Source organism: Sciurus carolinensis, chromosome 4, assembly GCF_902686445.1.
Source record: "Sciurus carolinensis chromosome 4, mSciCar1.2, whole genome shotgun sequence".
NCBI classification, from domain to species: Eukaryota; Metazoa; Chordata; class Mammalia; order Rodentia; family Sciuridae; genus Sciurus; species Sciurus carolinensis.
The window spans coordinates 11,878,283-11,905,530 of NC_062216.1; the positions used below are offsets into that span (position 1 = coordinate 11,878,283).

Genomic DNA, 27,248 nt, shown 5'->3' on the forward strand with positions numbered 1-27,248 from the left:
AGGTGTCAGCAGAACTTGAATTACCAGCAAAGCAGTGCGTCTGTCTGAGAGGCAAGTGCAGGCAGCTGAAGTGGGACGGGGTGAGGGGAGAGAAAGGGGAGAGTCTCCCTTTTGGGCCATACCCCTGCAGGGGACATCTGTTGGACCTGGCTCTCTGCTTGGGTTGAACTCTGTCCCTGCAGTTTTACCTGGCAAGGTCACAATGCTGTCGCTGCCACATGGAGCCCAAGCCCGGCCACCCTATCCATGTGCCACTTATCTCAATTGTCGCACAGATTCCAGGCATGGGACCAGGTCGGGGGATAATCTGGAGATCAGCGCAGCACTTCTCACTTGGACTGTCTACACCCCACCCTCTGTAGACTTGTGCCGGCCCTCAGGATGAGGAGCTGTAACACAAGAAGAATAAACAAAGCCCGTTTCCCTACAGTCCGGGGAAGAGTACTGGCCTGAGGAACAGAGATGGCAGGGAGACCGTTGGCAGTGGGTCTGGGAGACAGGTGGTGGCTGCTGAGTCCCTGTTTCACACCGATTGTTACACAGAATATTGGGCTGTGCCTTCTGCACACAAACAGCACCCGGGTGATGTTCGCAGCAGCATTGAATCCGAATCCCAAGCTCTCAGCAAGGGCTCTGCCAAGATGGGCCCACGGGGCTTGTGCATAGTTGGCTTAATAGCTCTGTGGCCATTCCGATGGCAGAGGTCACTTCTAAGACCTGGAGTTCAGTGCCAGATGGTCTATTAGGTCCGGCCCCACCCCGGAACTGCACTTCCAGAGCGTCGCCTTCCTCTCCACGGGACCGACCCCTACCTGGCTGGAGGATACTGTTATCAGAGAGAGTAAATTAAAGTTGGGAGAGTACACTCCCCACCCCCAGCCTCTTTCTTCCAGCTGGCTCCTACTGGCAACACAGTGTCTGGGAGAAATCTGACTCCCCCAGCCTTGGCCTGGAATGGAGTCTACATCTGTCTCCCCCGTCTCCCTCCCTCTCCTGTGTTACTGATCTGCTGAATCCCTGTTCTTCGTAACCCTTCCGAATGAACGTTGGGAGTGGCCGTTATGTTGGTGGTGAAGTCAGAGGTACTGATGCCTTTGGTCCAGACGTTAGAGCTTGGCCTGCTGTTGGTGGCTGCAGCATGCATGGCTGAGTGGCACTGGGCATTTTGTCACCCTTCAGGGCCTCCCTCCATCCTCTGCCCTGTTCCGTGCCCTGGGAGGCTGACCCGTATGGTTTACCTCAGTGGCGTGCTGGAGCCTGCAAGGGTTGACTGAGTGCACCTCTTTCTAACTCTGTTTGGTGATCATAGTAGGAATATTTACACCACAGGAATTGGTAAGCACTACAATCAAGTTCTCGCTCTCTCACGCACACACAAACACACACTTTAGAGCTTGTTGATAAATATTTATTTACCAGCCCACCCCTGAATCTACATCAATCTATTCCTTGCCCTCTGGCTTTCATTTGGGTCTGGCCACGGGGAAGCACCTGTGGGAATGAAGAGTGGGAAGAGAATGTGGTCAGGGCAGTCCTTTTCCTTGTTCCTCCCTAACAGGTCCCCAGAGATTGGCCGAATCACTCTCCAAAGGCTTCAGCTGCTGTCAGGAACCTTTGTCATGACTCCACCCGCTCTGGATGCCAGACAGCCTCCCTTTTCTTCCGCAGATCTGTGGGTGGGAAGAGCCCAAAGTACGTACTCTGCCTACTCAGGTTCCCTGAACTCTGCCCAAGCACCTCAGTGACACTCCAGCAACCCATCAAGTAGGGTCCACCTGGTTTGCTTTGGTGACCATGACAAATAATACAAAGCCCAGTCACCTTCAGCTGGGAGGGAATGCCTGGTGTGTGCACTTCCTGGGACTCTTCATGACTTCGCTTGGGGTGTTTTCTTCAAATGCAGTCATACCTGGAAACTCAATATATATATTAAATAAAAGGAAAAGCTCCTGTCTTAAGGAGTAGGAGTGAGGTGCTGCCTGCTCACCACCTTCCTCATCTTCCACAGCCACCAGGGACACACGTCTCTGGGACTCCCAAGGACCCAAGAAACACAATTTAAACACCATGTTCCTGGAAACAGTGACTTCTCTTTTTCCAGGCACCTAGAGAAATGGAGTAAACTAAAGGCATCTCTTCAAGATATCACTATACAGTGGGCCCTCTGCTTTTGTCGATTCTGCATCTGCAAATTTAACCAATGGTGGATTGAAAATATTTGAAAAATAACATTGTGTCTGTAGTGAACAGGTACAAATGTTTTTGTTGTTACTGTTCCCTAAGCAAGCCTGCATAACAACAGTTTACACAGAATTTACATTGTATTAGGAATTATTAGTCATCCAGAGATGATCTGAACTGTGGATGGATGTCATAGGTTATATCTAAATACTCTACCATTTTATATAAGGACTTGTACATTCATGAGTCTCGATATCTCGGTATCTCAGGGATCCTGGAACCATCGTTGGCATATATGGCAGGCCCTGTTTTAAGAGCTCTTCGTGTCTTAGTTCAGAACAGTCTTGTTGTGGTAACCTCTTTGTTTGGTGAAATCTTTGATCTCTTTCTCAAATAAGATTTTTCAATGCATAAAAAACAACAGTAGCAGAAGTACAAAGGAAAACCACATATTTAAAAACATATTAAAACACAAAATTGCATTAGTGATATGTTTGCTTTGTATCAGACAGTAAATGACTGTAACAGACAGTAAATGACCACAGGCTGCGGCAAGTCCAACAGGCACTCCAATTGTAAGTGGTGATGATCACACAAATGACAACTTGAAATGCCAGCAGGGACTCTAGTGCTACACAACATGAGTCACAGAGTCACAGGTCCTGCTGCTACTACTGCAGTTTTTAAAATTAATTTTTGGCCTATATTCACAAGAGGAGGGAATACTAGGTTTGGAGAAAGGTGAATAAAAATGAAGACGCCATTTTTTTCCCAGTCCCAAAGTCACACACACCGTGTTGGTTATTAACCACTTGTCTCTCAGCTCCTCATCCACCTGCCATGGTGGCTCTGTGACCTTGGGGCTCAGCATACCATGTTTCTCCCCTGACCGCTGGTCCCCTAATATGCAGGACTGGTCAAAGAATAAGCAAGAGGGAGACTGGAAGGCTGGAAGAGAGAGAAGTGACTTGCTGTGCTCTTTGACTGTCAGCACCGTGCAAACAGTCTGCTGTGGTCTGGATGTGAGGTGTCCTCTCAAATCTCATGTGTGAGACAAACCAGAAAGTTCAGAGGAGAAATGATTGGGTTGTGAGAGCCTTAATCCAATCAGTGAATTAATCCCCTGAGAGGGACTGACTGAGTGGTAACCCCAGGTGGGTAGAATGTGGCTGGAGGGGTGGGTCATTGGGGGCATGACTTTGGTGTATACATTTTGTATCTGGTGAGTGGAGTCTCTTTCTGATCATCATGTGAGCTTCCCTCTGCTGCACTCTTCCGCCATGTTGTTTTGGCTCACCTGGAGCCCTGAGGAATGGAACTGGCTGTCTATGGATTGAGACCTCTGAAACCGTAAAACCCCAAGTAAACTTTTCCTCCTCTACAGTTGTTCTGGTTGGGTTTTTTAGTCTCAGCAATGAAAAAAAACCTGACTAAAACACAATCACATTTCATCTTACCAGTGGCAGGTGATTCCAGGTAGAGCTGGTTCCTGAACCGCCAGTTGTTTCCACACTTCCAAAACCAGCCTCATGGTGCCCCCAACAAAGCTGGGTGCTCGGCTCCGGGCTGCCATAGCAAAGCACTGAAAGCTGGGTGGCTTAAGACAGAACATTTCACCCCATAGCTCTGGAGGTTGGAAGTCCAAGACCAACGTGTGCGCTCTAGACAGCTGTAGAGGAGGATCCTCCCTGGACTCTTCTAGGTTCTGTTGGTAATTGCCAGTCCTTGGCTTTTCTGGGCTTGTGGATGCCAAGAACCACTCTGGACACATGACCTTTTCCCTATGTGTCTTCACTTTGTCTTGTGTGTGTGTGTGTGTGTGTGTGTGTGTGTGTGTGAGTCTCCATGTCCAAATTTCCCCTTTCTGTAAGGACACCATCATGTTGGTACAGGGCCCACCCTGAAGACCTCACTTGAGCTCAATTACTCTGTAAAAAAAGATCCCACTTCCACATAAGGTCACTTTTAGAAGTACCAGGAGGTAGAATTTTGACAAACTTTGTTTTTGTGGACAATTCATCTATAACACTCCTCCCCTGAGGTCTGGGTCCCAATTCCATGGAAATATTTTCCAAACTTCTAGTTACCTAGTTCAACCTGCACCCTGGGTTAGAAGCTGCTCCCTGCAGTTATTATCCGAGTTACTCATTATCTCCCTGGTGTCTTTCAGGTCTCTGATACCTGACCAGTAAATTCCTTTATTATATCCTCTTTGTTAAGATAACTGGTGTGGTTGAGTTTTCCAAGCAAGGCAAAGACCCTAGAGTCTTCAACACGGACCCCAGGCTAAGAGCATCTGATGTCTCACATGGTTTTCTAGTACTCATCTCAAGCAAGGTCCGGGGTTGTAAGTGCGGGTTTCTGCCTGTCAAAACTTAGTAAGACTTTTAACTTTTCATACCTTTTTCTTTGTTTTAAATGTCTCAGTTAGTCCCTTATTGTGTCCCTGTAGCGACACTTAAAATGAAAGTGACCCGTCAGTTTGTCTCCAGGGCTAGTGAGAAAGGAGGAAGCTGGGGGGGGGGTCTAAGATCTTGGAGGGAGAGCACCCCTGGGACTGTGGCAGGGAAGAAAAGACCATGGCGACCGGGCCTGAGAACCGATTCTGGGAATTCCACAGGGAAAAAAGCCTTGGCGCCCTTTGACCCAGTAATCTTGCTTCTAGAAAGTTATTTTAGGAAAATAGCCCCAAAGAAAAAAAAATATCTAAACCCTGGAACTCTTCCCAGAGGTATAGAGGAGAACTTACTAATGCCAACGACACAGGCCACAGACTCACAGGGTCGTCTGCAAACCGGAGGACCTCAGCTCCTGTCTCGGAGTTCCCTGCTGTGCCTCGTATGTGTGGAGTCTTCTCTTCTGCCCCGCCTGCTCCAGCAAGCCCTCAGTAGAGGGTGGCCTTGCTTCTGTTCCTGCTGCTCCACCCGCAGGAAGATGCTGCAGCAGGTCATTTCCGTGGGTGTGGCAAACTCTGCTAATGCTCCCTACTCCCTGATCCACAGCCACCACGGTGCCCACGCTGGACCAGGGAGTGGCGCTGCTTTGCCTGGGTCGTCTAAGACCTTTCCCCAAAAAGACACTTTCCCCTGTTGCTTGTTCACCTCTCTTTACAAAAGATGAGAACCACTGTCTCGGGTTCACTGTAGAACAGCTTCTTCCATTTTTCTTGTCTCCCGATCCCTGTCTCTCTCCCCACTGGGCTGTCATTTCATGGGAAAGGTTGCCTGAAAAATCCCCAGTACCTCACCCTCGATCTTCCCTTAGGCTCTGGTCGCTGGTCCTGAGCAGCGATCTCAGTAGTACATTAACATGTTCATCCCAGTGTTAGGTCCAATCGGGAAAACCGGAAGCTATCTGAAAGGGCACGCCTAGGGAAGGACTGGGCACTGGTGCTGTGGAACCCCTTGAGAGGCAGATAGAACCCTTGACGATCATGAAGACTGTGCGACATCAAAAGTGCTTATGATTTAATTTTAAGTGATAAAAAAAGACATATGCCTTTGAAAAGAACGGAAAATGAAATAGAACGAATGGAAAACAGTTTGACTTGCAGTACTGATAGTGTGGGTCAACTTTCCTCCTTATTTAGCATTCTATTAATTTATCTGTAAAGTCTTTGTTTAAGAAATAATAGGAAAAAAAGTAGTAGAGGGGTTTGAGATCTCCTTTGCATATACTTCAGGTCATGTCTGAGAACCAGGAGGGGGACCCACCCCACCAGAGATGTGGGTCAACCATGCTCTTCTCCCTGAGAGCATTTCCATTCTGAAATTCTAGCAGTTGTGCAAATGGCCCATAAGGTGACGTGTAGTCCCAAGGCTGCAGGAGGCAGGGTGCTAATGCCTCAGCATTGAGTTGACAGTCTGTTCAGGTTGCTAGTACCCCAAACTGAGTACTTTATGAACAATGCAAGTTCATTGCCCTCAGTGCTAGAGGCTGGGAAGTCCAAGGTCAAGTGCCAGCAGCGTCACTGCGCGGTGAAGACCGCTCTCTGCTCCCAAGGGAGGGCCTTCTTGAGCAGCCTCACATGGAGGAAGGGGCCACCACGGTCCCTTAGGCCTCCTTTATGAGGGCGCTGATCCCATTCATTAGGGTGGAGCCCCATGACGTGATCACGCCCAGCGTCCCCATCTCTTCATCTCTTTACGCTGGGAGTTTGGCTCCAAGGTGGGAATCTGGGGGAGGCCGACTTTCAGAGCACACAGCTGTGCTGAGACCATCAGGGCACAGGAACCTGACAGATGACCCCTTCAGATCCATCTGACTTGCTGCAGCCTGAGGAGGCCATGAAGAGAAAGCCATCGGATGACATTAGTGCCCTGATACAAGTGCCATCGCCTATTTGTTATGCGAGCATAGTGTCCCCTTGGAGGCGGCTACTGAAACTATCCGCTCCCCTCTCCTCGTCCTAGGAATTGGTTCTCTTGGAACCTGCTTGCGCCATTCCGTGATCCACGTTTGGGCCTTTTGCATTGCCAGGACACACGGACTCATGGTTCCCTGTGGACCTGCAACCGCCTCTACACATCGCCCTCTGACGCGGACGGTGGTCCTGCCCTTCCACCTCCGAGCACTTGGCAGTGGTGTAGGTAGCCACGCTGGGCTGGACCCTGAGAACACTGACTCTCATCCACAGGAGCCTGATCCCAAACTCATGGCTTCTGACTCCAGGAATTCCTGAAGTTTTACTTTGATTTCCCTCAGGCTTCGTTTGGCCTTTGGATTCTGCTTCGCCTTGCCTGTTTGGACCTGGCAGCTGCCTCTGTGTATCTCGCACCTTCTATAGTTGCCCCTTGCCTCCCAAAACCACCCTGGGGAGTGAAGGGACCTGAGCCACCTGGACCATTCCTAACTAGCTTCTTTGTCTCCCTTCCCTGTCCAGGAACCCATGTGGACCCTTAGAAAACGATGATCCTTTCTGCTGCCCCCGGGTGACACAGGAAACATAGCGCCTGCTCTGAGAGTCTTACTGAAATCTTGCAAGTCCTCAGTTAGTTCACAGGTGTGAAGTTATTTAAATGTTTTGGATGAAAGTACAAAAATCTTGCTATTTTAAAAATACTTTGGCCACTGTGCTCTCAAATCATATGATTTGTCACGAAACTCGTGCAGAGAACTCACGACAGGTGCTTCAACCCTCTCCAGGGTCACCGTGGTTTGGGGTGAGAGGAGACGGAGTCAAGACCCGGTTTTGCCACATTCCAGGTGGTGACTCGGGCCTCTGATTTCCTCATCTGTAGAATGGGGATGACGATGACACCTGCCCTGCCCAGGTCGTGGTGAGGATCCAATGAGATGCTGTCAAAGAAGGAAACCGAAAAATACATTGCCCTAATTACAAGAGCCGCGCACCCGTCACTGCATTAGTTACCGCGCAGAGCGGCCTGGGGGAAAGGACTCAGAAGACGGTCTGCAGAGGCTGGCCGCAGTCAGTGCCCAGCGACAGTGGAGTCCCAGGAAGGGCTGGGAGCATCACAGGTGGCAGGGGAAGGGTAAGAAGCCTGGGGTGGCCTCACTGAGCCTCTCCTGGGGAGGGACTGTCATGGGGTGGACTCTTGGCCCTTCATAAAGTGGCAGAAGGGGTAACAATAGGGACAGTCAGTCTTGCTTTTCTGTCTGAGATCCCAAGACAGATGTCAGCCCAGAGCCCCGGGAAGGAAATAAAGAAGCCAGCTCCATAAGCAGCAGAAGGGGGGTCGCTGTCAACCAACTGTATCCCTCTAGCTGTCACAATTCGAAACACAAGCCCTGAAGCTAGGATCGCCAGGCCTCTCCTGAGAAGACGTCTCTGGCCTTGCCTTTAAGTCCTTCAGATCTCCTCTGCGGGGTGGGCTAAAAGCGCCTCCAACCCATCTGTTCCCATAGTGGGGACACAAGGAGAGGGAACAGTCAGTTCAGGGGCCACCAGGAAGTGACCAGACTCAAAGTGGCATGGCTGACTGCACCCAGGTCCCCAGTGGACCACAGGGAGGGGAGGAGAGCTCTGTGCAGCCCCACTTGGAGGTCTGCCCAGTGAGAGTCCAGAGCCGGCAGCAGACTGGGATTTCTTAGTAAGGAATCTCGGTGACAGAGCCCCCCTCCTTGCAATATTTGGTAGACTGGGCTCCTTGCAACTGTCTGAACTTGTTTTCTCACCTGTAATAGGTTGTTAAAATTAAATGAAAAACATACAGTAAAAAACGCTCTAATTAGTCAATAACTAGTAGCTGTTACTGTCATCAGTAGGGTCAGCCACACGGCTGTGCACCCTGCTGGAATCCGGCGCCTAGAGAACCTGGTCGTGTGTGAGGCTCTCTAGCTCCACCGTCTGGCGGGGGACTGCAATGAGTCTTGCCGCCAAAGACACCAGGAGCCCGGGTGCTGGGGATCAGAAAAGGAAGTGACTCTCACTTTACAGTTCATGCATTCTTCTTCCCCTCGTTCCCGGTCCTCCATGTCTGTCCATCAAAGATCTGGATTTCTGCTCATTCCTTTGCCGGCCACTCCGGACCTCCATGAGTCCTGGCACTCCATTGGCAGAGCCCAGAGGCACCCTGGCTTTCAATTCCTGCACTTCTGATTCTCAGGAGAGACAGTTCTGCTCTCCTGGGGGAGGGCTGGAACTTAGTGGGGGCATTTAGAGGGGCTGGTGGGTGATACAAGACATCCTGCCAGCACAGGACAGCCCTATACAACAAAAAGTTGTCTTGGGTAACTTTCAGATGTCCTGCCGGACATTCTTGCATTATTAATTCCCAGAGCTAGCACCCAACTCCACCTTATGTGTAAACAAAAAGGATTTTTTTGTGTGCACAAGATTATTTGGGTACTTTTTTATTATATAAAATCTATACAACATAATATATGCCATTTTAACTATTTTTAAGTGAACAATTTCAGTGGCATTAATTATATTTGCAGTATTGTCCAACCATCACCACTACTTATTTTCAAAACATTTTCATTACCCTCAACAGAAACTGTGTGCCCTTTTAGCAGTAACTGTCACTGCCCCTCCTCCTGGCCCTGGTTACCTCTGATCTACTTTTGGTCTTTGTGAACCTGCCTACTCTAGGTATCTCGCATGAGTGGAATCATACAGTGTTTGTCTTTTATTTCCTTAAAAATTTACTAAGAGTTGTTCATCCTTACTGGGAAAGACCCAATGACAGAACTGCATGCACAGTGTACGACTCATTCATAAAATATATGTGCATCAGTCTATTTATACAACACAGCTGCATCCATTTGACTCCTTAATGTTTTCTGATGGGACTATGTCCGGATGTTCACAAACTGAAATATATATTATTTTTTATGTTTTACATTTATTTTTATTCCAAAGTTAAGACATTACTTTAAAAAGTATGTGTAGGTAGCATAAATGAGCAATTAATTTGACTTTAGGAAAGGGGGCATAACAAAATATTTACTACCCAGAGGGGCATTGGGTCCAGTGGGGTTGAGGATCAGCCTTTATCTTCTACGGTCACAAAGCCCCAGTCCTGGGGGAGCAGGTCCCTGGGGGTGAGGTGCTCCTGACCACCATGGTTACTGCCAGCTCAACCTCCCTTGACTACTCAACTGCTTGACCTGGTGACTCTTGGTCACAAACTGCCTATCATGGTCTGGCCAGTGCAGCCAGTCAGGGATTTCTGCTTGTGTCCTCAGTGTTGGGTCTTGCTAAGACTTTTTCCAAGTTTTCATGATGGGCACCAGCAGCATAACCAAGTTGAGATCAAAAGCTTTCTAGGCACTTAAAACTGAAGCTGTATTTTTAGCATTCAATAAAATGATGGATTCTAGCACAGAACCTGGACAACTCATAAAATGAGAATTGGGACCGTGCTGTATTTACTTCCCATTCTTGCTTCTGTTTGAAATACATCTGTTGGGAATGTTTGGATATTGATTTTTTTTTCCAGAATAAATAGGCAGGAAGTGTTATAGAGATTATTTCCTAACTGATCGCCTCTTTATTATTCACACTTCCTGAGATCAGCCTCAACGTCTTTCTTGAGAGTATAATACTGCAAGATTTTAAATGATCTCAAATTGGTTGCTAAAATCAAATGCAGATGTGTTTGACTTAACCGTTTTTTGTATGTACCATTCACTTTCAGTAAAATATTCAATAAGTTGCATTACATATTCAACACTATTATAAAAGAAGCTTTGCATTAGATGATTTTGCCCAACTATAGGCTTAACTGAGTGTTTTGAGCATGTTTAAACTAAGCTAAGTGCTATCATTTGGATTGTGAATGTTCCCCAAAGGGTCACCAGCTCTGGTTCTATTGGGAGGTGGTGGGAGTTTCAGGAGGTGTGGCTTAGTGGGAGGAAGTTAGGTCATTGGGTAAATGTTCTTGAAGGGGATATTGGGACCTGGCACCTTCTCATCTCTCTCTCTGCTTCCTGGCCATCATGAGGAGAACAAAAACAGTTGTGCAATCTGTTTAATTCTACCATGGGCTCCCACCATGGTATACTGTGCTGCTGCAGGCCCAAAGCTAAGGGCCAAGTGATCATGGAAAAAAACTGCTGCTGCCAAGAGTCAAACAAGCTTTTCCTTCTTTAAGGCTGATTTTCTCAGGTGATAGAAAGTCAGTGCACTAGACTAAGCTGTGAGGTTTGATAGATTGGGGATATTAAATGCATTTTTAACTTACATGTTCAAATTACAATGGTTTATCAGGACGTGACCCACAGTAAGTAAAGGTGTGTGTGTGTGTGTGTGTGTGTGTGTGTGTAATGGGGAGACTTTGTATTTGTCTACTTGTTGCACTGTTGGGAGGATGTAATGTCCTCTTTGGCCACGCCACCCTGAGGCACCTGATCTTGTCTGATCTCAGAAGATAATCAGGGTGGAACCTGTCAATACCTGGAAGGGAGAAGGATGAAATGTCACACCTGGATAATGCAGTCTTCAGACTTCCTCCCCAGGCCAGTGTTCCTTCGTTCAATACTTTCTATCCATGTGGTTGGAGCTGATGTCAACAGTTGAATGAGATCCTCAGCCTCCAGGGCCTTGAAGTCTCACACAAGCAAAACTGAAGGTGGCAGTGATCCTGCCCATCTGCACAAGTTCTTGAGCAAGTTCCCAGAGTAAACCCACAAAATCTCAGTCTCACAGAACACAAAAGAGATGTTGGAGGCAGAGAAATGTCAGGAGCTAAGTACATTTGTGAACTAAGCTAATTTGGTTGTCTGCAATTGAGAGGTCTTTTTGGCAGGTATCATTAGCTTTGGAAATTACAGATAAGTTAGGACTTTTGGCTCTCCCTGGAACCTTGCTAGCATGCTCTAGTGACAACATACACCGACTGAATTCCCCAAAGCACATAAAGGCTTATTAGCAAGGAGCACAAATACAGTCATGCAATCTATTTAATTTGTAATTTGGTCAAGTTCCAACTCTGTCCAATCCTACCTTATAATAGGTGTCTCCATGAGGCAAATGGAATTGTACTTGAGTGACAGGTTTCAGCCAGGGTTCTAGGATGAGGAGACAGAATCTTTTGCTAATGTCTGTCCCAGGCCTGACAGTTCTAAACCCAGGGTACCACTCTGAAGTGCATTAGGTCCTGGACTGACCAAATTCTTACACCCTGTTCAGACCAATCCAATATGTCTAACCCACTTGTATATAGCCAATACCACACGTTGCTGATTAAAAGATAATTTTTAGCATCCTATGTTAATTCATAAATACTCCAGTGCTGAGTGAATTTAACAAGAAATATTTGCAGTAGCTGTCTTGGGAGTACAGGCTTCTAGCTCTTGAGCGTGTTAACTAACAAACCCTGGGAGGTATATTTGTGACTAGGGAGCTTCAAACATAAACTCACTGCCCTAGGATGCTGAGAAAAACCAACACACACATTTATCACACTTTTTGGCTGAAAAGCCTTAAAGTAAGTGCAACAGCTATCAACCCATAAGGGAGCTTGGTGATGACACCTGAAGACTCTTTGACTGAAGGGACTGGATTGGGATGTGTCCACAAGAAATCAACTCAAACCCCAGGGAGCTGATGGGCTGATGGATATGTGATGTACTTGTTAAATGTTGGTGATTGCAGTTGCAAACCTTAATTTTTATCCTTTTATTTAAAAATAATTATAGAGTCACAGGACTTGACAAAGACAGAACAGCGTACTCTATCTTGCAGGGCAGTACAATATGAAAACCAGGAAACTCACATTGTTACAATGTGTTATATAGTTCTGTGCCATCTTGCCATCAAGATACATGGCTGTGTCACCCCCAGACAAAGCAGAGGACAGTGAGAGGGGGCATCCCTCCCCTCCCCTTGCAAAGTCAGACTCTCCCTCTACTCCTTTGGCAACCAGTCATTTGTTTTCTGACTCTACAACGAGTGTATACACACGGGATCCTACAGTAGCATACGCGGGTTTTTATCTCGTGCTGTAATTATAGTAATCAAGCCAAAGCTCTGGCTGGGAGAGCAAGTTCAGCTGTTGCTGAGGCTGCTTCTGGCTCAGAGTAGTAAACACATGCCATGGGTAGAGCTAAGGCTGTTTGCTGGTGCTGTGGCCACGCCCACAGTTCCTCCCACGTGCCAGGCTTCCTCTTTAGACAGACTTTAAAGACACCTGTGGGGTGAAGAGATTAGTGCTACCCTACAGAACTCGACTGTCCGTTTGGCCTGTCCCAAAACTGAGTCTGGCTGCTCTGAAGCAGGTGAATATAAGCCACGAGCCAGTGTTTTGGGACTGGACGCGGGAAGATTATTTGACTTATCCACCTCTTTTCAAGCCCATGTAGTTAAAAAGTAAAATGAGTGAATGCAGCAAAATGTCAGGCAGATCTTAGGTACTGCTCAGTCTCTGAAGTGTTGAGAAAACTTGGGAGGGTTGTATTGAAAGCCCACTTAGATTACGAGAAACCACTTAATCAGAGGAAAAACCGATGTTGATTCAGAAGAACTGAAACTCCAACTTCCAAATAATTCATCATAATTTTAGAGAAGCATCCGATACCGCCATTTGGAAAATTAGGTTGACTCTCTTGTTACTCTTTGTATGAAGTTCTAGACCTTGGGAGGTACTATGAAAAAGGCATTTAAATAAGATCAGTGCCAAACGATTCCAGAGCAACACCGGTGACTGGAACTCACACTCCTCAGGGATGGCCATGGTTCCAAATGCAGCACTGGAGTTAGAGACCCTTCAATTCCCCAGGCTCTTCTTCCGTAGGTCTGGTGGGGACTGACCGTCTGTCTGCAGGTGGATATGATCACTCTCTCGCTTCTGCGATGATCTGTTTGGAGAAGAGTTGGGGTCCGCACTGCTTCCAGCTGCAGCACGGGAATCTTCCCTTCTCTCCTGATCGTGGTTGCTCACGTCTGGTAGTGTCCCAGGGATGTGGGCAGGATGCTCCTGGCTGCCAGGCCTCTAAATGCTCCCCAACCCTGCCACGTACATATAGGGCGGGGTACATAGAAGAGAGGTTTGGTTTTTAGATTTTGTTTGGACTCTGAAGAAATAAACGTGTTTGCCCAGAACACCAACAGCCTTGCCTTGAATGTTAGACACCAGCAAATGTCTTTGACCCTCTGTTCCTCCGATACGGGATGAGTGTGTCCTTTCCCCGCCTGCCCTAAGAAAAGATATACTTGTGTCCTAACTGCTCAACTTCTCAGAATGTGACGTTGGAGGGTCTTCACAGTAGTGATCAAGGGACAGTGAAGTCCTTACAGCCCTAATGTAACATGATGGGTGTCTTATGAGAGGAGATCTGAACACAGGCACAGACATGCAAACATGAAGATGAATGTTCCATCTGTGTGTTGGGCCAACCTGTGTCCTCTTAGGACAACCCATGTGCTTCAGTCCCAACTCCCAGTATCTCAGAATGTGGAGACTGGGTCTCTAAAGAGATGATTAAACTGAAATGAGGCCAGTTGGGGCAGTGGGGGGTGTACCCCAGTCTGACTATCCTCAAAAGGAAGCTTGGGCACACAGTCAGGGGTGCACACACACAGAAGGAAGATCTTATGAAGACACAGGGAGAAGATGATCATCTGCAAACCAAGGAGAGCGTCTCAGGAGCAGCCTACCCTGCCGACACCTCATCATAGCCTGCTAGGCCCCGGAACTCAGAGCAAACACTTTTCTGGTGTTTAAACCCCTCAGTCAGTGGTGTTTTGTTAAGGCAGCCCTACCAGACAAATAACAACAGCAGAATCCAGAGTTCTGCTGGGGTATAAAAAAGTTTTTTTGTTTCTTTTTTTAAGAATGAAAATGTTTACAAAGGATTTTCACTTAGCAAGGGCAACAGGAATAATATTTTGAAATATTAAACTTAGAGGTTTTTCATAGTCCATAAATCATGCACCCCCACAGGCTTCCACCATTAAGGTTAAGTCATAAACTGCAGGGAGGGTGGCCGGGTTGGGCCTGGAATAAAAAGCTCATTGATGGACTTTGATTTTCCAAGCTGGCTTTGTTGATTCCATACTGAAATAGCAGTTTTAAAATTCAGGCTGTATGGAGAGAGAAAATGTTTATTTTCTGAAGCTTTAAAGCTCCTTTTATACATGGTAAGTTAGAGTTGGTATTAGGACGTAGACCCCTACCTAAAGAGAACCAGGGTCATTTCATGAGGGAGGTGCTGACTCAGAAGGAGAGAAAGAAGAGGTAAAATAGTCAGATACCTGTGTCCTGCTCCTCCTGTGGGAAACTCGCTGGTAGTTGGGGGAATCCCAGAGAAGTGGTTTTGGTCCTTGCTTTTTCAGGTACAGACTGGAGGAATGTCAAGTCCCTGAGAAGTAGGGCATTCAGTAGTGTGCCAGTCAGGTAGAAACTTAAAAAGGGATGGAGGTGAAGACAGGGAGAACAGAGTCATCGCGTCCTGTCCCTGGGCTTCTGTGTGGCACCAAAGTGCTCCTAGAGGAGCGGGTGGAAGGTAGCTGAGCTGAGGGCCAGGACACTTGCTACAAAGCCACAGCTGGGACCCTGTGGCCTAGGGTGAACAGCCGGGTCAGGGGATGAAGGATTGTTAGAATCCAGAGCATTTACCATACCAGTTAAGTCAGAGGCAAGATGGTGGAGTTGGGAGGAGGCTCCTACAAAGGACCAGTCCACAGCCTGAGACCTGCTTCCCTGTGCCTAAGCTCAGGTAAGCTTTTCCCTAGACTAACTTAGAGACGGGTGAGGGTGTGAGGGGGCAGAAATCTTGAAAGATCCTTTTATCAGAAAGAGGCCCAGGTCAGTCAGTGCTGAACCAAAAGAGATGTATTTAACTGACAAGATGGTAGCTTGTCCTCTGACTCCTTCCCATTTCTACTTCAAGGAAAAGTGATTCATGGGTACAAAAAACAAAGAAGTAACCTTTTCCAGTACCTCTAAATAAACTGGACAGGATTTTCCTCCCATGTGACTTCTCATTTCTCTAAGGCTTTGACTCACTAAGCTTTGCCACATGTTTCTGAACTTCTTTGTAGGCCGATTAAATCAAAACAGGAGGATTATTCCTTTACTTCTTGCTTTAAGGTTGTGTCTGCTCTATGGTGGGCTGTTCCTTGGTTTTTATGTATCCTTTTAATATGCAAGCAACGTTTTGATTTTTGTTGTTATTTTAAGGGGCTAGCATAGGAATTAGCAACTTGACCTGGAAAGGACCAGCTAGATAAATTTTAGGCTTTCTGAGCCACATGTTGCCAATGCTCCATTCTGACCAGATACTGTAAAACCAACCACAGACAATATGTAAAGGCATGTGCATGGCTGTGTTCCAATAAAGGGTATTTATAGACATTGAGATTTGAATTTTATATAATTTGCACATGTCACAAACTTTTTATTTTTTTTTCCTCCAGCCCTTAAAAAAAAACATAAACTCTATTTTAAACTTGCAGACAAAAAGACAGTCAGTGAACTGGTCTGGGCTGTAGTGTGTCACTCCCTGGGCTAGCATTTAACATGCAAACATAAGCTAATGCACTTTACTGCACCCCAAAATTTTTAGAAATTAGATAGAGGATAGAATTGGGGGAAGAAGGAGGATTAAAAATATCCATTGCCAGTTATGGTCTAAAACTGAATATTTGATTCAGGAAAGTAAATCAGATGTGTTGGGATAGTGTGATTTCCTTTTTATGAAGGCTATTTTTGCCAATGGTGATGCTAGAAAATTCTATTTTGATGAGGAAATGATGAGATCATTGCATTTAGCATTGACACATGACGCCTGTGATAACTAGCAAGCTTTTCCAGGAGCCAGGTCTCGGAGGACTGGCGACATTGGAGGACTGATTGATTTCTTCAATGCTATTTAACTCCTTATGCTGCTATTTGTAGCATGAAAAGCACATTTTGGGGGGGAGATAGGGAAAAAGGAGAAGGTGGTCAAGAGGGAGTGTAAGGACTCTCTCTCTCTCTCCATGAAGGAACCCCATCTTGGCCTTGGGTCAGTTTTCACCAGGCAGTCTGCAGGCCAGAAGTATTTATTGCTACAGCTCAGCCTGTGGACTCCCCTACCAGAAGTAAAATTGGATGCAGTGATTAATCATTAGAGACTGAAGTGGACAGTAATATGGCCCCAGAGCCCCAGGAAATCACAGAGATAAAAATCGAGTGAGTGTCTACCTACAGCAGCTAGGAAGTGGCAGGGGAAGGACAAGTCAAGAGGGGTGGGAAAATGCCACCCGGCCAGGAAGCTTGATGTGGCTCCAGTCTGTCCCTGGAGTATAGCCACCCCTTTATAGTTCCGTCAATTTTCCCCTGAAATTGCACTGAATACCAATTTTTGAGAGCACGGGAGACTTATTCTTTTAAATGGGAAAAATAACAGTGCTTTCCTGGCCACCCAAAATCTCACTTAGTTTTATTCTGAAAATTTAAAAACACTAAAATACTGTTCTGCACACACCTCTATGAAAACCCACTTAAGAAAATAAAACTGTTTAAAGCTTCAGTTACACAGCAGCTAGTGAAATCATGAGTGGGTAGTTTTGTAGCTAGTAGATGGTATTACTGAGCTATAATAGTTATGAATTAAATTTTCTGCTGACACCATGCAGTGAACACAATCAGCAATCTAAGTCAGTAATGAAATAATATGCCATCCATCCTGGATCCAGTCTGTTAGTGCCTCCGGGTGCCCAGGGGACTGTCACATGGAAACCAGGAAGGCTTCAATCTCTAGGACAGGGGAGCAAGATGCTACATCTGTGTCCTGGAACCTGGACTCAGGGTCACTTGAGATATTCATGGGGCCAGACATGCAGGTTCCTAATAGTAGCCTTCAGACTGGAATTTTTTTTTATTTTGTAAAAACATAGCATATGTTCTGAATGGTGTTAAGTTCAGATAGTGGTACCTGTGTTGTATAGACAAAGAACAAGATAAAAACATGCCAATCAGCAGAAACCAGCCCTGCCAATCAATGGAATGCCCGGATTTGGAGGTTTCTATTAAGGACAAGGCCAAGGCCATCACCTGGAAAATAAATGACCCACCTATGCTCAGCCTCCTGCCTTCAGAAATAAGGAAGAACGCCTCCTGGTGCTCACCGCGGATCAGACACTCAAGTCCTGAACCAGCGGAGGAAGGAGGTGGAACTTCTCCCTAATGTGCTGTTGAAGGTAGTGACAGCATGTTGCCATTTCAGTCCTCAAGTCCCTCCTGTTGGGACAGTTTCCTTGCAGTGAGGACAGCTCTCAGAGGCAGGTCGAAAGTGTGTGTGTGTGTGTGTGTGTGTGTGTGCGCCCGCTCGCACGTGCATGCATGTACGTGTTTAGACTCAGACTTAGAAATCTATACAGATTGCATGCTTTCAGGTGAATTCTGCAGCAGGGGACGAAAGCCAACAACCCAGAGCTCTCCCCAGCTCTTCCTCCCAGTGCCAGCACAGGGGCTTCTTATTTCCTGCCTGCTCTCCGTGGTTAACGTCAATGACGGGCTTTGGGTGATAATGATGTACCAACGTAAGTTCACTGATTATAACAGATGGACCTTTCTGGTGGTGTTATTATTAGCACCATTCGAAATAATAACCAATACCAACGTATTCTAGCTACAAATGGTTTCATTTTAAATGCCTGGAACTCTGGGCTATGATATTTAGAAAAAAGGGGCTTCTTTTTTCTATGCCCTTAGATCAAGACATAGACACTTTCATAATCTTGCAATTCAAGTAATGATTTCCTGCATCTAATGAACAGGTGGAATGAGAGGATTTTTAGGACAGTGAATAGACTCTGGCTTGGTAAAGATGGAGACTTGTCATTCTACATTATACTTTGGTTCAAATTTAGTGTAGGTACACACCACCAAGGGTGGACCCTCGTGTCGGCTCTGGACTTGGGGTGATAAAGATGTGCAGTGTGGGGTCGTTGGTGGTAACCCATGTCCACCAGGGCGGGGAGAGTGGAGAGCGGGGGTGGCTGTGGGGGGCTGGGGGTTTGGCAACTCTGTGCCCGCCGCTCCATCTGGCTGTCAGCCTAACACTTCTCTAAAAATAGTGTCTAGTTATAAACAAAGAACCCACATTATAGGAGCTATTTTTATGTCAAGTAATTTTATCTGATTTTGTTTCATTTGTTTGTAGTGGTCCTGGGACTGCCCGTGCTCGGCAGGCGCTCTCTCACTGAGCCACATCCCCTGCCTGGCTGTTCCTCTCAGGTGTCACGCACTCTGTCTCCCTCCTCCCCCTTCCTGTGTTGTCTCATGCGGTGGCCTCATTGCTCTCTCTGCCTGTCTTCCCCTGTCTTCCCCGTGTCCTGGCTCTGTCCTGGTGAGTGCAGGAGGGACATTGGGCCCTTGGATACAGGACTTTCCCCACCTGTTCTAACCTCTCCTCCCTGCAAGCCACAGACCTGCCAGACTCCCTCAGAGACTGGCTTCCAGAAAAGTGTGAGAGGCAGAGAAAAGACAGGCTTTAGGGACGAGGAAAACTAAGAGAAGACCCTGCTCTGAAACACATTTGTGAATTTGAACATCTGTCCCTCAAATGATTTTGTGGGTTTTCCTTATTATTATTAAATAAATACTTATTAAGGAAGATTTGGAAACTTTTGCAAAAATTAAAACTACTTCATAATCCCACTATCAAGGGACAGTCACTGTTCATATGTTGAGGGACTCACACATATATTTTCCTCCACTGTTAAACCCATATTTATATTATTGTTCATTTAGAACTTGAGATTGTTCCTATTTCAACCACTTAAAAAGAAGAATATGATGATTATTGAATAGATTTTAAGTACATAAACCAGGATATTAACAGTGAGAAAGTCTAAAGAGTTCCAATGAGTTTTATTTCTTTAAATTTTAAAGTATATCTATAAAGTTTATATATATATGCATACATACATAAACATATCTATATAATATATATTAGTGTATTTCAATTATAGAGAATAATGGTTTTCATTATGGCATATTTATAAAGTAACATACTTTGATTATAGTTTTTAGAACTTCACAGTGAATGTATATTATTTCTATAATTAGAAAAAATGATTTTTAAAATTTAAGACATAAATTTTTATATGGCATGTGCCAGTCTGTTTGATGCTGCTATAACAGAATGCCACAGACAGGGTAAGTTATAATTAAGAGAAACTTATTTGGCTCAGAGATCTGGAGGCTGGGAGGTCCAAGATGGAGGGCAGCCTGTGGTGGGGGTCTTCTTGCCATTGCCCCATGGCAGAAGGTAAAAGGGCAAGAGAGCCCTGGAGAGTGTATAAGAGACTGAACTTGCAGTCTCAAGCCCTTTTGCTAAGGGCACGGGCCTGCCTGTGAGGACAGCCCTGGCCTAATCCGCTGTTAAAGTCCCTCCTCTTGACATGGTTGTATTGAGAACTTCCTGCCCACACATGCTTTCTGGGGACACATGCAGACTTTAGAAGTGGCATGATCTTAATGGCATGGAAGACACACTCAGCAAAAGGATGGGAAGGCGAGAGTCCATAGGGTGTTGTGTCTGGGAGGTGATGTTCTGTGTGCTTTTTTCTTCCTTCTAACTTTTGGTATCTTTTTGAAGTTTATAATGAAGCAAGATAGATTGAAGAAATACATTGGAAGAGCTTAGTTATCTGTAGAAGAAGCAGGTGTGCAAAGATGGGTGAGGATTTCGAGTCGCCCTAGCTGACATGGCCTGAGGCAGGCCCGTCAGGGCGCCTGTGGGGGCCCAGGGAAGAGAGGGCTCTACCTCAGATTTGGGTCTAGAGCCGCTGCAGATTTCCACCAGTGGGACTGGTTTCTGCCCTTGACCAGTCAGAGAAGAACAGACCCTCTAATTGTGGCCATAGCTTCCTGTGACGCTCAAGATAACCCCAGGGGAAGCAGAAGCCCGGATTCTGTGCCTGGACAGCCCTGACGCGGCACCCAAGTCCCAAATGTGACCTGCAGTGGGTGACTCCAGCCCCTTCCCCCATTGGCAGTATTTGAAGGGAAAGATTTCCTCACCGCCTGACTAGGAGCTCTCTTCCTGCCGAGTGATGAGGACAGGTGTAACTTTGGCAGGTGGGAGTAAGGGGCAGGGGAATGGCTAAGAAGGTGAAGGAGAAACATGCTCAGATCCAGAGCTGTGGCAGGCATTAGCCAATGGCTGGGGATTGGGAAGCTGGTCCCGTGTTGGTGTGCAAGGGTCTCGGTTAGGAGATCTTAACTTCATGAGCCACCAATGTACAAGGAGCGTGCAGCCACTGTCCCAGGTCCTCAGGCAGTATGGAGGTAGAGGCGGAGGGTGACGGCACTCGGGTGGTAACAATTCAGAGGAGGACACGGGGCTGTGTTCTGAAGGGCATGGCTTCATCCTTGCTGCTTGGCCCAGGGCAGAGGCTCCCTGCCTGTGCTCACAGGGATGCTCACAGTATCACTGGGACAAAGCGGGTGTTGGATACATTGTGAATTCTGGGCTCCAAGAGAAAGAAGCCGAGGCCCAGGCAGGGGAACGACTTGTACAGAGCCCAGGCCAGCAGAAGGGCTGAGAGCCCGGAGCCGAGGCGCTGGCCTCTGTTCCCTGTTCATGCACTTTGCCTGCCCAGGTGGTGGGCATTGCTGGAGGGAAGGAAGGTTCAAGTACAACAGCAGCCGGTGAGAAAGGAAGAACTGCATTATTCTCCCACTCGGAGTTCGTGATAATCGTCGCCACCGGGTCTTACAAAGGACTCTACAGAAAGCCGCTCTTGTTTGTGGAGTGCAGTACAATAGCAATTCAGATTTCTGCCCTTATCTCTCGCTGCCACACAGCGCGTTGGAAATAACACAGCTCCCCACAGGAGAAGGCCTGGCATGTCTGATTCCTCATTACGGCGCCTGCCCAGCCCTCCAGGAAAGCAGCACTGCCCGCAGCACCCCTGGGGGCTGCCCAGCACCAGCTGACATCCTGGGGGACGGGCTTCTGGAAAGGCAGGGCCACAGTGATCTGAAGGTGAGAATCAACGTCCTGGGTCTGCCCTCCTGGGCCGAGAGAGGGAAAAGAGAAGGGCAAGGCGTGAGGTCTACTCTCCTGCTGTGTCTCCCGGTCATGCCCACATCCTTGGACGTGTGCTGGTGGAATTAGTTAACAACCATGTTATGGAGCGCCTGCAAAGTGCTGGCACCCAGCTACATGTCAGAGTTGCATGAGATGCAAAGTCACGGCCCTGCTCTCTGGGAGCTGTTCTCTAGTCCCAGGGTGGTTCTGTGTTCCTGAGTGACTCTTGATCTCCTCCATCTTCTGCCATCTCTCTTCTCTTGCTTTTCAAATCAACTCTGGAAGTGCAGGCGAGGGCTTGGCTAGTATCAGCTGTTATCTATTGAGCTCTTATTACACAGGAGCATGGAGCTGAGTGTTGAAGGTCTAATTTCAATTATCACGGAAATATGAGGTCATGCCATGGTCGCTATCTCCATTTTATACCTGAAGCAACTAGGGCACAGAGATTGAGAAACTAGCCAAGGGACACACAGTAGACCTGGTAGAACCCACAGTACGATGTTGTTCCCTCTTTCTGGGCTGTAAGGCACAGTAGGCTGTGGCTTTGGCCAGTGGGAGGGACTCAGCCATGTAAACATGACCCACCTGCTGGAGTATATGTGGGCAGGCCCGAGGGGGTGGCCCAGCTGATGTTCATGGAGGAAGAAGTTTGATGCCCGGTTTCAGAGTTAGCCATGGTGAGCAGGCAGCAGTGTCGGGAAATCCAGCCAGAGGTGAGAGGCAGGGGGAGAGGCGGGTGTCACACGACAGTGGAAAAGTCTAGGGACAGGAAACGTGAAAATCCAGCTGGTAGCTAGGTGGTCACCAAAAGAACTACGTAAGGCAGTTACGTAGATAAACAGTGCCCCTTTCTGAGTCTGAATCCAATGGAGAGACAGGAATCGGGCCACAGAGGCCAAATACCACCTTTCTCATTGACGATGCTGGTGCTGAAGAATCAAGCCTGAGGGTGAGGGGGCTTCTCAATACTGAACGGGGCGGGCAGGGGCACAGTGGGCAGTGGTGGACGGCTTGCCTTGCGTGTATGAAGCCCTGGGTTCAATCCCCAGCACCACCAAAAAGAAAAAGAAGATATGCCTAATGCTGAACCCCAGAATGAGGAGGACGCGCCCTCCCCTCCGCCAGAACTGCACTGGCAACTGGGCCTCTTGCATGGGGGCAGAACGGGACTGGTGCTGTCTATGGGCAGGCTGGTCCTAGAGAGGACGCTGCGGGCAGGGAGCTGATCCAAGAATCCGTGACACACTTATTGCTCCCAAATACATCCCTCCCCCGCCCGAGGTTTCACCGGAGGACCTTCTTCCCGACTCTTGTTCCCAGTGGAGCTACACACAGGCAGCAGCAGAGGGGTGGAGTCCCCCTCTTCCTGTCCCCATTATCATGGGGCACTGTGGAATGGGACGGAGGCCCTGTGGGGAGAACTGGAGGCAGACCGAAGGCTGATTTACAGAAACAAAGCGGAGGACCCATCGCCTGAGCGGGACGTCCATGAGCACGCAGCAAGGTGAGTCTTCACACTGGGCCAAGTTCCCAACCAGGGACAATCACCAGTTGCAACAGCCTCCAGAATGGGTTGCCCCACAGCAGTGGGGACTATCAAAATTGTGACCCCAGTACTCATCTACCAGGTCCTTCTGTGGGGCCCACCGGGTAGCACCGCATCTGCCCGGCTCAGCCCTCCCACCATCTCTTCCTCTTCTCCATCTCCTCAAAGCCCAACCACCTGATCTGACTTTGGTCCCTTGAAGATGCCAGGGCTCAGGACCTTTGCACCAGTCATTCTCTTGGACTGTGTTCAGGTTATCCACTGCTGCATAACAGATCACCCCACATTAAGCCACGTAACCACCATTTCATTATGTGTCATGATTATTAAGGGTCTGGCATCAGGGCAGAGCTTGATCGGGCCGTTCTTCAATTCCATGTGGCATTGATGTGGGTCACACACCCGCGTTAGTGGTGGCTGATATGGAAGGTCTAAAAGGGCTTCACTCACATGATGTGGCTCAGCAGGGATGTCTGGCAGGCTCTGGAAGGTTCTGGAAGGCTGGTTCCCGCTGAGCCTCTTGTCCTCTCCAGGTACTCTCAGGGTCTCTCTGTGTGGTCTCTCCAGCAGGGAAGTCAGATTTTCATCTGGCAGCTCAGGGATCCCAGAGCGAGGGTCCCCCGTGATGGGCAGTGGGAACTGCTGGTCTCCAAGCATTAACCTGCCATATCCCGTTGGTCAAGGCAGTTATGGAGCTAGCTGGATTCAGGGGAGGGGCACAGACCTGTCTCAACGGGAAGAGAGGCAAGGAGCCGCGACCCTCTGGTTTGCTGCTATCTGAGATGCTCTTCTCTCTCCAGGACGTCCGTGTGTCCAGCTTCCACGTGACTCAGGCCTCGGTTCAGACGCCCTCATCCCGCCGCTGTGCCTATGCAGCAGGCCACGCTGGCCCCACCCTGGTGCTCTCCCGGGTCTGTCACCTACCTTGTCTCCAAGGTTCGCATCACCCTTTGAAACTCATTCGGTTATTTGCCTCCACCCCACCGCTGAAGTTTAAGCAGCATGTCTCACGCACTGTTTTGTCAGGCCTAGAATACTGTCTGGCACAGAGTGGACCAAACAGTGTCAAAAGGATGAATGGTTCCAGAGCAGAGGGATGGGCTGACTGGGACCTATGACCGGAAATGCTGTTTCTACCAAAGGTCCCAACGCTCTGGTGGTCAGACTAGCATTCCTATCCCCAGCTGCTCCCCAGGAGACACCCCAGCGAGGGAGGGAGCCCTCAGCTCTAATGGTGTGTGGTCTGCTGAGAGAGAGGAGCAGGCCAGGCCTAATGAGACATGGAGCCGGCAGGAACTAGCATGAAAGAGGGAATGAGGGCCTTTTCTGTGCCCTTGCCAACAAGGCCAAGCCCAGTTAGTGTAGGCCACAGTTAGGTCTATACTGTTGGGGAAAGGGGAGAGTCAACAGAGAGCTATTTTGCAGAGAAATGTCTGCTTGCAAAGGAAAATGATTCAATGCTGATTAAATTAAGAATTAAACGAACATATTAGCCAGGTGTGGTGGTACTCACCTGTCATCCCAGCAACTTTGGAGTCTGAGGAAGGAGGATTGCAGGTTTGAGGCCAGCCTTGGATATTTAGTGAGACCCTGTCTCTTAAAAAAAAAAAAAAAAAAAAAAAGACTGGGGATGTAGCTCTGTGGTAGTGTCTCTGGGTCCAATCCTTAGTACTGCAAATAAATCAGTAAGTAAATTTTTAAAAAATGAACATATTAAAATATCAGAGGCCACTTAGCCGGAAACCAGCCCCAAACCATGCACTGACCTGGTTGGATGCTGATGCTGGTCTGGCTGCGGGGCACAAGACCCCAGAGCCTGGACTGTAGACCCCATGGGCCCTGGATGCCACCACCGAGGTCCCAGTAAATACCCCCAGGGCAGCCTCCGGCTGTCCTTGCTTCTCTGCATCACCAGCTCTTTTCAAACTGTTCAGTGGGCTCCTCTTATTGGCCAGGTTGAGTGACAGGCCTGTGTCCTAGCAGCAAGGAAATGTCTGGCCTTTTCAGCTTCTCAGGACTCCTAAGGCCGAAGTTCCCGAAGGGACAGACTATGCAGCCGCGTAAACGGCAAATGGTGGAGAGAGTGCGAGAAGCAGCAGCAACGCCTGGCCATGGTGAGAGTCCTTCAGGGCGGAATGCAGGGAGAGGCCTCGGGACCCCCCTCTCCCTTGGTGTGCCCATGCTGGTGGAGCGCGACAGAACGGCTGGCCCGGAATGCAGGCAAACGCTGCATTCAGACACCAGATATTTTAAGGGGCTTGGCAAACGCCGGAGAACGAAGGGAGCCGGGACAAAAGGCCCACAGTGCACTGGATAAAGGACACTGCTTGGACACTTCTATACACCAGACAGATGCTACCGATTCCAAATCCCACTGGAACTCTGGGAAGGGCCAGTCTAAGCTGGTGGCTCTTAATCTGGCCTTCACTTTGAAATCTCTGGACAGCTTTAAACTCTACTGAAGTGGGGTGTGGTGGTGCATGCCTGTGATCCCAGGGGCTCGGGACCATTTACACGGACAATCCGCTTAACGTCTCTGGGTTCTCCTGTTCTGGGTACGCATGTAAGTGGAAGCGTTCAGAGTCTTTGTGTCACTTTGAACCCACGCCATCACGCTTCAAGCTCATCCATGCTGTAGCCCGGGCGCCCGTGCTTCATCCTCTCCTGCGGCCGAATAACGCCCCGTTGTCTGGCTAGACCACATTTTGTTTATCCATTCACCAGCCGATGGACATGTGGATGATTATTTCCTCTTTTTGGCGGGTATATGGAATGTTGTTTTGTACATTCTTCTGCAAGTATTTTTTTTTTTTTTTTGATACCTGTTCAATTATTTTCGGCACATACCTAGCCGTGGGCTTTCTGGGCCATGTGGTAGCTCTCTATTTAGCTTTGTGTTTTCAGTGCTGGGGACCCAGGGCCTGCACATGCTAGGCAAGTGCTCTGCCACTGAGCTGCATCCTCAACCCTAACTTTCTGAGGCTCTGCCAAGCTGTTTCCTACAGAGGCTGCAGCATTTTACAGTCCCATGAGCAATGTTCCAATTTCTCCACATCCTTGCCAACATTTGTTATTTTCCTTTTAGTATTTCGGCGTCCTAGTGGGGTGAATTTGTATCTCATTGTGATCTTAATTTGCACTTCCTTAATGACCATCTTTGTTGTGTTTCCTTTCATCTGCTTGTTGGTCATTTGTGTATCTTCTTTGGGGAAATGTCTATTCAAGTCCTTTGACATTTTTTAATTGGTGACTCGTCTGTTTTTTTCTTTCTCCTTCCCTGTGGTAAGAGTTCTTTATATATTCAGACCTTGATCAGATATGTGATAAAATATTTTCTTCCATTCTGTAGATTATCTTTTCATTTTCTCGATTGTATCTTCTGATGCACAGAAGTTCTTAATGAATTGAATTTCAATATATATATGTTTTTCTCTTGAGTTTCCTCTATTTTCTTCTAACATTTAAAATTTTTGCTCTTACTTGTAGGTCTTTGATTCATACCGAGTTATTTTCTGCATATGCTGGGAATCAGGCTTCCAGACTGTAAAACTTCTGTAACAATTCTGATGGCATCCAACGATGGGAGTCCCTGCTTTAAACAGCTGAGGGAGAAGAATGCAGGACGCTGGCAGAGGTGTGTTTGGAGAAGATGTGATGGAATTGGGCTGAAGGGCAGGAGCCGCGCTCTCTGAACAGGTCAGTTTGCTCTGGAGAGGATCGAGTTTGCCTCTTAAGGTCTTAGGGAAGTACTTAAAGCCAGGAGCTCAGTGCTCTGATGGCCCATTCTCAGGGAACTCCTTTCAGGGTGGCTGCCGGCTTCATCTTCGTCTTCTGTGGAGAGGGCACAGAACTGAACAGCAAGTGAGTCAGCGGCTCAGCTGTTGAGGACACACTGGAACTCAGGTGGTCAGCTGGAAGATGGATATCAGGCAAGCAGCAAGTCCCCTGTACCTGTTCCCTAGAGGGCATGTGGACTCCGGAACCCTGTTTCTTGCACTCAGGGTAACCTGCTCAAGGGTGCCCAGGTGTTGAATTGTTTGGTATTATCCCATATGCTGATTACTGAGAGTTGTTACCTGTGACTCTG

General features: G+C 47.8%; 2 long non-coding RNA genes across 3 annotated transcripts; one reads left to right on the top strand and one right to left on the bottom strand.

The window, feature by feature from the left end:
* Window positions 1-1,399: 1,399 nt before the first annotated feature.
* LOC124983916 (uncharacterized) lies at window positions 1,400-5,051 on the bottom strand. Of its 2 annotated transcripts, none has more exons than XR_007108509.1 (3): window positions 4,931-5,051; window positions 1,822-1,916; window positions 1,400-1,491 (listed from the first exon to the last, which is right to left on the bottom strand). It is a non-coding gene; the product is annotated as an uncharacterized LOC124983916 (long non-coding RNA). The 2 variants fall into 2 exon arrangements; XR_007108510.1 differs by having other exon boundaries at window positions 1,408-1,670.
* Window positions 5,052-7,577: 2,526 nt separating this feature from the next.
* Window positions 7,578-27,213, top strand: LOC124981940 (uncharacterized). Its single transcript, XR_007108137.1, has 3 exons — window positions 7,578-7,673; window positions 26,648-26,857; window positions 26,966-27,213. It is a non-coding gene; the product is annotated as an uncharacterized LOC124981940 (long non-coding RNA).
* Window positions 27,214-27,248: the final 35 nt, after the last annotated feature.